The sequence below is a fragment of the Lagopus muta genome, chromosome 6, assembly GCF_023343835.1.
Source record: "Lagopus muta isolate bLagMut1 chromosome 6, bLagMut1 primary, whole genome shotgun sequence".
Taxonomy (NCBI): Eukaryota; Metazoa; Chordata; class Aves; order Galliformes; family Phasianidae; genus Lagopus; species Lagopus muta.
Window position 1 is genome coordinate 15,619,376 of NC_064438.1, and position 10,288 is coordinate 15,629,663.

General features: G+C 48.4%; 1 protein-coding gene across 1 annotated transcript in view; it reads right to left on the reverse strand.

Moving 5' to 3' along the window:
• CD151 (CD151 molecule (Raph blood group)) overlaps positions 1 to 6,398 on the reverse strand; it is a 31,890-nt gene extending 25,492 nt beyond the window's left edge. Inside the window, exon 1 of the mRNA XM_048948565.1 lies at positions 6,266 to 6,398. The gene's annotated coding sequence lies outside the window, so the exon portion shown is untranslated. The remainder of the gene's footprint in view (positions 1 to 6,265) is intronic.
• Positions 6,399 to 10,288: the final 3,890 nt, after the last annotated feature.

The window sequence follows — 10,288 nt, forward strand, 5'->3', positions numbered from 1 at the left end:
GGAGAGAGGGCTGCTCTGCTCTCCATATAGTGAGGGGAGACCTAAGGCAGACATTCTGCTAGCTGGTGGCACCACTCCTCAGTAAGCAGTGCTCCCACACTGCACCAGAGCCACCCCTTCTGTGCTGAACGAATGGTATTGACAAGCACAAAGCCCAACACTTCCCCAAACATGTGCAGAGTTTATGTTTACGGAACAGATGGACAGTTTAGGTGGCTCCCTGCAGTCACCCTTGGAGCTCTGCCTGCAGCTTACGGCCACCACGAAGCGAAATGAAACATCACCTCTGTCTCCAGGGCAACATGGAGGTTGATACGGGGGCATGAACTCCTCCCCTCTGGATTCCACCAAGGCTGAGAAGAGATACTGACATTCACAAGCTGTGACTCACGCCTGCCTCCTCCATGCTCACGGGCTGCCATGCCAGACATGCCAGCATGAATGGCATCCACATGCTGGCTCCCACAGTGTGTAAAATGGACTGGATCTGTGCTTCCCCCTTATTTTCTCTAATGTTGGGCTGCTGGGGTCACTGAGGATCAGTGCACTCTGAGAACAACCACGCAGACACTGCTGCTCTTGCTCTGGCAGATTAGCAGACAACAGGCCATTAAGGCTCAAACACAACAGAAACCTCCCCTCCAGAAATTCCTACCCCAAACATCTCTTGGTTGAAGTGAATTTAACTAATGGAAAAGTCAAATAATCCATTGTTTGCAGTCCAGTTACATTCACAAGTGACCAGTTTGCTGGGTGATGTACAGAGCTGAAAGTCTAAATATACAAAGCCAGTACAAGCCCTAAAACGCTCTGTGTCTATGAGGCTGGTAAGCCACAGTTTGTTATCTAACCAGCTGCCAAGCTGTTAACCTTCCTGACCACCCCGCCTCGTCCCACAAGACCAGCAATCTGCTTCCACTAGTGGCTGCTTATGCTTACACCTTTCTAAGGAGCCACCTCCATCCAATAGCTGATTGCACTGCTACCTGAAACACACCTACAGACCTGTACTGCACTCTTCCAGCTGGCAGGGGAGGACCACAACCACCTGACCAGCCAAAGGAGTTGTGGTTAGAAACGTGGACCAAGCTGGTCATACCCAAACACGGTCCAGACCCCAAAACCCAACTTCATTTGGCACATAGTATATGAAGTGCAAAATAGTAATTAGCCTCTTGGTGTTTCTCCTGTCTACTTCTCTCACGTAAAGGGGAAGTGTTCTAGGGTGAGGCATCAGATATAATTTCAACTCACCCAGATCTTTTTCCTACTGCATCTCCCACTCTTTTGACAGCAAAGATACATGGGAAACATTGCATAATTCAGCACAACCACGCAGCTTCTAACAAGCATGCATCTTGCACTCCACAGCTACAGGGATAAAATCCATTTGAGTACAGACATCCAGGTAGAGCCTGGCAACTCTGCTGCACCAGCTCCCGCTGCTTTGTTCTGTTTCCCTGGGGCTGCAAAAGTGAACTTTGCTCCTTCTGCATTCAGACCCAGTACCAGCAATAGATAAGAAACAACAGTCAGTGCCAAGCGTTTGATGTCACCTATTCCTGGCTCAGCAATAATGGGCCTTTGTCAGGAGAAACCAGCAGGAACAACCTGTGGTTCTGAGCAACATCCCTCCTCACACCTCCCACACTTCTCACTTCCAGCCTTTCCCGAGATGTTTTGTTTCCTTTCACCACGCTGCTTCCCACATCCTCACTTGGATGCACTCTCGCCTTTCACACTCGTGCTCAGCAGTAGGTATGATAAGCAACTCAGTGGCAGCCCGTATGGATGTAGCCTAGAATTCGTACCACAGAGCTCACTGCATGATTAAAACTGTATTTGGTGGTCTGCACTCTGCTGACAGTGGCTGTGGGTCAATATCCAACTGAAGTTATATAGCTGTTAAGTATTCCATTAACCTCTGCAGAACATTAATTCCCGATGTACTTTCCCATCTATCTAGATAAACATCACTAGCATCCAGCACTGCTGGCATCAAAAAATGCACACTATACACACATACATGTGCCACCAGCTATTTAAATTTACACCCTTTCTACCTCTGGCACATGTCCAGCTAGCAGGGAAAACCATAAGCACCTGACCAGCAAGAGCAATTTGTGTGAGAAACACAGACGGAGCCACTCATACACAAACGTAGCTCCCACCTCTCTTATTTTGACATGAAATATCAGGAGTGCAAAGCAGCAATTATCCTTCTGCTCATTCTGCCTAGAATTTTATTACAGTATAGCAGCCAGGACTCAGGATTAATAGGACTGATTGAAAACATTCCCCCAGATGCCAGGCTGTTGAGATCACACGCAGAGGAGCCTGGCAGGGGGGAAGGAGCCGAGCACTGCCGAGATGCTCATCGGTGCTGCTGTTACAGTGCTGATATCTACCAAGAGCTGGCAGCAAATGGCTTCTGTGCCTTCGGGAGGGATGGTGCAGGTGCTCTCTGCAGACCTGACAGATCACCTCATCTGCATCCTGCAGCCCTTCCCTTCCAGTCCCTCCCTCCACACTCAAGCTTCAGGCACAGAAAGGGGTGTTTCTTCCAGATTTGAGAGATGGTCACCACTCTCGGGGGAAAGCTCTGTCAAAGTGCATGTTGCTGCAGCAAGAGGAAAAGCGTGTTCAGAGTTTGAAAGGAAGGATGAAGAAGAGAGAAGGAAGGAGACCTGATCTTCACCAGAAGGATCTAGAGGATTTTAAACAACCAGGAAGACTTGGTTTCCATTCCTCGCAGCCAAGGAAGTAGGGATGTGCTGTAATTTCCAGGAGTCACCCTCCCTCCAGCTTTCCATGACCTCAGCAGTTGGTACAAGTGGTCAGGGAGCAGCTGGAGATACCTAGTGTCAAGTCCAAGAGCAGAGATACAGCTGGGGAGTGCAGGAGGGTCTCTTCGTGAGCTTTAAAGAGCCAGACTGACAAAGCCACTGAGGACAGTAGCAGTAGACTTGAACATGAAACAGCAAAGCTCCCCTATTTTTGTTTTTCACATTTGGTACTTCCACATTTTATCTCTCAAAGCTTTATTCTTTGGCAGAAGGTACAAGAAAAATCACAGGAACAACATGATTGCGTTACAAGACACCTGGAAACACCAGACAAGATTGTTCGAAACAGAAGCCAGACTTCACAGAAGTGAATTTACCATGGCCAACCAACCCTGGGACACATAGCTCAGAACCCCTTCACAGCTTCCTCAAAAGCAAGAGAATTGTTCCTTGGTCTGTGTGTGTGCAAAGGAAACAGCCACAGATTTGCACTATAACTGTGACTAGCCGTGAATAATACGGAATGTTCTTTGGAAACTTCTTAGCAGATAGATACCACGCCATCAGCCACCCCCATCTTGAATTTTTGCTTCACAAAGGGATACAAGCAGCTTTCTTCCACCCCCTTGCTGAAGAATCTCTCCCACCCAATAGCAAAAATTTGAGGAGGCCACACCAGAAATGTCCTTTGCAGAGCCAGGACTTTGACAATGTATGCCTTACTGCACTCACAAAGAAGCAACATGAAGCGTAAGCCAGCACAGCAGCAGTATGGCAGCACTCAAGGCTGGATTCGTCGTGTGCTGTTTGGAGGAAGAAAAGGGGCCGTGGGAAGAGAGAGGAACACAACAATTCTGCAGACAAGCAGGAACAACACAGGCAGTACATGGCAAGACAGCGTGCCAAACCGCGCTAGCAGGGGTCACGGCCACAAAATCTCACACTGATCAGCAAAGCTGCTGATGCTGCACAGGCTGCAAGGGGTTGGCAGTCAATGGGAGTGAAGTGAGGCAGTTCATCTCTCCTGTGTCATGCTGCAGTCTGACAGAACGAGACGTGTTTTGCTTTTAGTAGAACTACCTGGCAGCATAAAGGAAAAGCAATGCTGCAAAGGGCTGCTGCTGTTCATCCTACACAGCACTAATGACGGCACAAATCATCGAGTGAAACCCTGAAGGGCAGGAAATGTGGTCGTGTTTATCTCAAATACAGACTTAGGCCAAATTGCTGTGCCTGTTTCCTACTTGCTTCCAAACTGGCATGGTGCTTTCGTTCTGCACAAAAAAAAACACTGGGAAGCCAAAGCATTTATGAAAAATCTTTTTAGGTGGTGCTCTTAGGTAACTCAGAAGATGGCTTCTATCATAGGTTCAAGAGGAGAGCCACAGTTTCAGTCTTGCTATCAAAGCTCCATCTTCTCAAGTGCTCTGCTCTTCGCACTGTCCCTAAAAGCAAGTCCTCCCATAGTATACCTGCCTTGAGATAGGAGGAAAATGTGGCAGGAAGGACTGACCACTTTGGACTCCAGAGTGAAACATGAACAGCTGTCACACATGGGACATTATTCCAAACAAACAGACAAGATATGTTCTTATTGTTTACTGAGGCCAATGTAGAGCAAGGACTGCCAGGACTTTCACCAGGCAGCTGAGACCAATAATTCTCCCCTATTACAGAAGGACTCTACCAAGAAACTATTATTTAACAGAAGTCACATGCATTGGGTAGCTGATGGAAGCTTCAGAACAAGATATTTTTTGCAGAAAAAGGCATGTGGATAAAAAGATGTCCGTAACAGGAACACAAGGACATCAGGACACTACAGAGCAAGGATGTAATCTCAGGGTACTTACACAGAGGAGCTCAAAGGCTGCCGGCTGCTTCCACTCACAACCCAAGCTCTCAGCAAGGATATCTGACTTGAAATACCAGCATCTTTGAGCAGCTGTACCAAGCCAGAGCAAAGACCTGCACATGCTGGACACCTCTCTCTGACAGGCTGCCATCTCTGGTAAAACTCTGATAAACTCTAAGTGATGCTGTCCCAAATATTCCCAAGATCCCAACAGTTTCTGGATCGGGATCCTGTCCTATGTACAAACTCCTTCAGAAAAAAATTTGCACCTGCTTTTCTAGTTTACCTTGAGCTCATGTAGTTTTTGTTACCTATAGCATTCTTTAGCACAGCATCACAGCTCTTAACTATGACTAGCATGAAGGACAGATCCTTTTTCTTCTCCATGAAATAGAGCTTAGTGAAGAGCCACTCCCCACACAGACGAATGACGCGCTACATCAAACAGAGGTGTCAAAGAGATTTCCTTAAAATGGTAGCTTTTACTCATGAAAGCCTGACATAATGATAGAAAAGTAGACCCAGTTTATGCTAAAGACTACTAGACACTCAGTTTATATGAACTCAGTCACCTCCCATGTTCAAGCAGTCCTGCTCAGTCTATCACTCATTTTGTCCACCAAACTTACTGAGACCAAGCTTGCTCAGTGCTGAGACATATTCGAAACAGTTCTTTTCCTCTTCATTTCAGCCTGTAACAGCTCAAAAGAGCCACGCTATGCTCTCCTCATCTCAAGCAATCATTGTTTGATAGCAATAACAGTCAAGCAGGATGGGGAAGGACATCTGCCTGAGACTCTCCAGCTCCAGCAACACCCAGACAGCATCTATAGCACCAAAGATCCCTTAAGAGTCTAGGCAACAGCCTCACCCAGGGCAACTGAAACATCTTTTGAAAAAGGGCCGTGCTTCAAAACTGGTTCAAGAAAATGGCAGCCCCTGGGCACCACCTCTGGTGTGTGATGACATTTACTGACCCCCTGTTCTAGCAGACACCGCTGGAGCTCTCACAGAAAGAAAGGCAGCGCGTGAGGGACATGAGGGAGGGGCGCTTCGAGGGATGCTCTGGGCAAGCGTAAGCTTCTAGGGCTTGTCAAGATACAGCAGGACACCGCAACAGGTTGATCATGGACGTCCTTGAGAAGAACCAGATTTTACTTTGTTGTTAAATGTACAGCAGTTTGCAGTATTTGTAAGACAACACAGCAGAGACTACCAGGAGAGCCCTCACGGCGAGGGACACACAGCGCAGCACTGACCCAGCTCCACGTGAAGGCAGCGGGACATCGCCCGGACTCCTAGCCGGCCCCACTCTCCCCATCCTCTGCCTCTAGCAGCCCTACAAGTTGAAGTAGGGGCAGGACAAGAAAAACACCTTTCAAGGGGAAAGAACGGAGTCGGCCCTCGGACACCACGGGCACCACGCACACACACAAATACACACAAACCCACAAATACACACAAACACGCACGCACACGCCGCCTCCCGGCCGGCAGCCCCCACGCGCTGCCCCCTCGCCGCTTCCCGCCCCGCGCCACACAGCGCTACCGGCCGCGGGGAGCCCCGCGCGCCGCTCCCCCCTCACACCCCGTGCGTCCGCCATTTCGGGGCGCCCCGCCTCACCCCTCAGCGGCACCGCGCCGGACCGCCGTGCTCCGCGCCGCCTCGCGCCCCGACCTGCCGAGCGGAGAGGGAGGGAGGGAGGGAAGGGAGCACGGCAGGAAGCGGGGAGGGAGGGGAGGAGGGCGGCACGGCTCGCCCGGCCCGGCCCAGCCCCGGGACGCCCAGCGGGCGGTGCCTCGGCAGCGAGCCGTCACGTACAGTCCGCCCGGCGGCCGGCATGTGTTGTCGGAGCCCCTTCGGCTTTGAAAAATAGAATAAAATAAAATAATTTTTTTGTAAAACAAAGCACCCCGATTTCCGTCCACCTGCAGTGCCTGCGGCGCGGTCTCGGCGCGCTGTGCAAGCGCGAAAGCGCGCCCTGCGGCAGCGACCTCTGCCTCCCGCCGCCTTTACCTCACCCGCCGTTCCCATGGCCGCAGGCACCACGTTGTGAAGAACACGAGCTCTTCTTTTTCCAAGCCTTTCCCTTTTTAGAGGCGTCAGAGCTGCTGGTTAAAGATCTTTCCAGGAGACATCCTGCACATTGAGATCAAGCCCTGACTGGCACATTGCCTCATCCTTCCATTACCTCATTTCAACTTCGGTCCAAATACTGCAGTTAGCAGCCCGCTGGGATCTGCAGGAAGGGAAACCCCACCTGCTCCCCTCAGAGACTGAGCGGTCTCAGTTTCTTAGGGCTGGCTGGGAAGGGATGAGAGCTGAGCAGGGAGTGAGGGAAAAGGCCAGTTGAGGGCCTACTGGTTGTTGGCCTCTACTGTGCCTTAACTAGGGTCCCATGTACCCAGTCACTTCATAGAATCATTCCTGTTGGAAAAGACCTCTAAGATGACCAAGCCCAACCCCCAGCCCACCCCACCATGCCCACTGACCTCATCCCTCAGTGCCACATCTACCCTTTCCTTGTACACGTCTAGGGATGGTGATTGCACCACCTCCCTGGGCAGCCTGTGCCACTGCCCCACCGCTTTTTCTAAGAATTTTTTCCTAATATCCAACCTGAACCTCCCCATATCATCCTATCACTGTTCCTGGGAGAAGAGGCTGACCCCCACCATGCCATAACCTCCTTTCAGGTCACTGTAGAGAGAGAGATAAGGTCTCCCCTGAGCCCCCTCTTCATCTTTTTTTCAGTGAGTATTCAATTATTCAATGGATACCACACTCTTTAAGGCAACAGACCAAGATGGACAGCCTAAGAAGTTCTGTATGGACTGCTAGGAGAGACTCACTTCTCAGCACTTTTGCTCTGATGATGTTCACCATCATCCGGTTTGCAGTGAGTCAGAGGGAAGGGGCGCGTTCAAAGAACAGGGGCTGTGTTAGACCAAAATCAGCAGACAACAGCCCACTTCACACAGAGCTGGGCAGGGCAAGAAAAAGGAAAGCCTGCAGATAATCGTGAGCTATACCACAGTGTCCCCTTTCCCCCCAGTCCCTCAGGAATATGCAGGAGTCCAGTAGCACGGTTGTGTCATGCAGGGATTTACACTGCAACACTTTGCTGTTTCAGTGCTCACCTGTAGGAGCCGTCACCACTACCTCTGCCCAGAACTGCGCAAATGCAACCTCTGTAAACGATTAATTAGATATATCTTTATCTTGAAAAAGAACTAATTTTATCTGGCCAGTTCTACTGTGGCCTAGTCACTTCTAAAGAAGCATGCAGCTAATCTTCTGCTCGCAGAATCAGGCCATATTAAACTGCTTGGCTTGAGATGTTTAAAGCGTGCCTCAGGGGCTCGAGGAATCTGGAGCCAGATTATTGTAGCTGCACCAACTGAAATTTCAGCATGGCTCATTAACAGGCAGATAAGTAATGAGCAGACTGACAGCAGCTCAACGAACTACCAAAGCACTGAGCTGCAGTACAGTGGATCTACTGGAGCCAAGAGATTTTCAAATGAAGTATTTAAAGGTACATAGCATAAGTTCCAAGATGCATCTATATCCAGACATGAAGTATTTGTTTTATATAAGGACTAAGTAATTAATAAGTAAAAAGAGAGAAAACATATTAACAGTAGAGGGTAATAGAAAATAATCCAGGAGAGACCCAAAGGGACTGATGAAATGTCTGTGGATGGATCTCTTGGAGTTTAAGCTGCTGGAATAAAGTGGCTCTAGGGCAACTGGTGAGCCACTATGCAGTTGTGAAATTCCTATGAGCAGCACCTCAGGAACAAGCTTGCCTGGAAAGAGCAAAGGCACTCCATAAAGCCACAGCCAAAAGCTGGGTGCATGTGCTTTATCACTGATTGATGATGAACCTTTGCAAGTGGGGTCCTGCATTGCCCAGTTTCTTTCCAGGCACTCTGGGTCAACACCACTGAGCCTCCAGCCCCAAGAATGCAGCACATGAGATGAGTGGAAAATGCTGTCACGTCTCCAACATGTTCAAGTAGAAGTGACAGTGTTAAAACAGCAGAGAATCAAGATCCTCATCTGTCCTCTTACAGGGGTTTTCTAGCAATGCTATGTATCATTCCCTGAGCTTTAGCCCCCTGTCTCACCTATCACAGTCATAGGTAAAAACAAACAAACATCCAAGGCCTTTCGTGATTCCTTCATTTGTCCCGTGGGAAAGCTTTAAACTTAGCACCAGGGCTTAATGCTCTCTCTTCATCCCTATTTTGGCCTGCCAAAGAGATGCTGTCAGGCTAATCCTGTTATGTTTATCCTTAGCATATTAACATGAAAGAGATGAGTGAAACGCAAGGCAAAGCAGGGTCCCCTTGCCTGCGTGCAAGAACTTTATGGGACTGTGGGCGCTTGTCAGAGCAGCTGTTTTTTTTCTTCTTTGCTCTTAGCCCGATTGTATACACAGCTGCAGTGCTGCATGGGCCAGCATGAGCTTTGAGGCTGTAAGAAGCGTACTTTCTCGTGATACATTTCCAAAATGCTTTATAGATTATGTGCAAAAAGTCACCTGTCCACTCAGAGACTGCAGCCAATGCAGTGCCGCAATAAGCTCTCAGGCAGTCAGTTTTTCATCAATTATCTCATACCACCTCAGGATGTCCCTGTTATTTGCTTTTTGCTTATACTGGAGTTGCCAACAGTCACTCGAAGAGTGTGGCTTCTCCCAGGATCTCCATTCAGCAACAGGAGAAATTCTCACACTGTCTTGGTTTTGGCTGGAATCTCATTAATTGTCTTCATAGTAGCTGGTATGGTGCTGTGTTTTGGACTTCTTTCATGAAAATAGCAGTGATAGCACACCAGTGTTTTAGTTATTACAAAGGAGTGGATACACAGAGTCAAGGGCTCTTCTGCTTCTTCGGTTGTGAGTGTCTAGGTCTTCCAATAGGAAATGTAAATACTGTCCAGGAAACCAACAAAACACCATTGCACCATCCAGTATAAAACACACCCTAGTGCTTACTGCTGTCCAACCTCTGTGCCACTTTATCATAGGCAAAACACAAGTTCACCCTGTTCCTGCTAAAAAAAGTTACAGTGCACTACTTCCCGTGTTGTTTGTTTATAGCAAGGGAAATGAGTAATAATTTCTGTGGCCAGAGCTATGGATAGATACTTCTGTAAGACACTGACATGTTGAAATAAATATAGGGTACAAGGTCTAAGAGCTATGAAATTCCTAACTCTGGTGAACAGGATGCATGAGCGTTATTAAATATGTCTGGTTCTACAAGCATAAATACAAGGAAACAATGTGCCATGTTTGAAAGCTCTACGCTGGCCCCAGACTCTGGGGAAGCATCTCCTTAATTCCCCCTGCTCTGCCTTCCCTGATCATCCAGACTCAGACTCTGGCTGTTTTAAAGAGAAAAAAACAAGACAGAAGATGAATTGCTCCTGTGCTTATCTGGAAACAAGGGTTTCTCATCCACTCACTCCTTGCTTATTACTTACAAGTCTCCTATACATATCACCACCAGGAACACACTTCTAAACCCTTCCTGAGCACTACATGCTGCAGCAGGCAACTAAATCAAGTGAGACTGAATCTCTTGCAACTCCTGAAAAAAAACTCAACACAAACATTTGCAAGACAGTATTTCT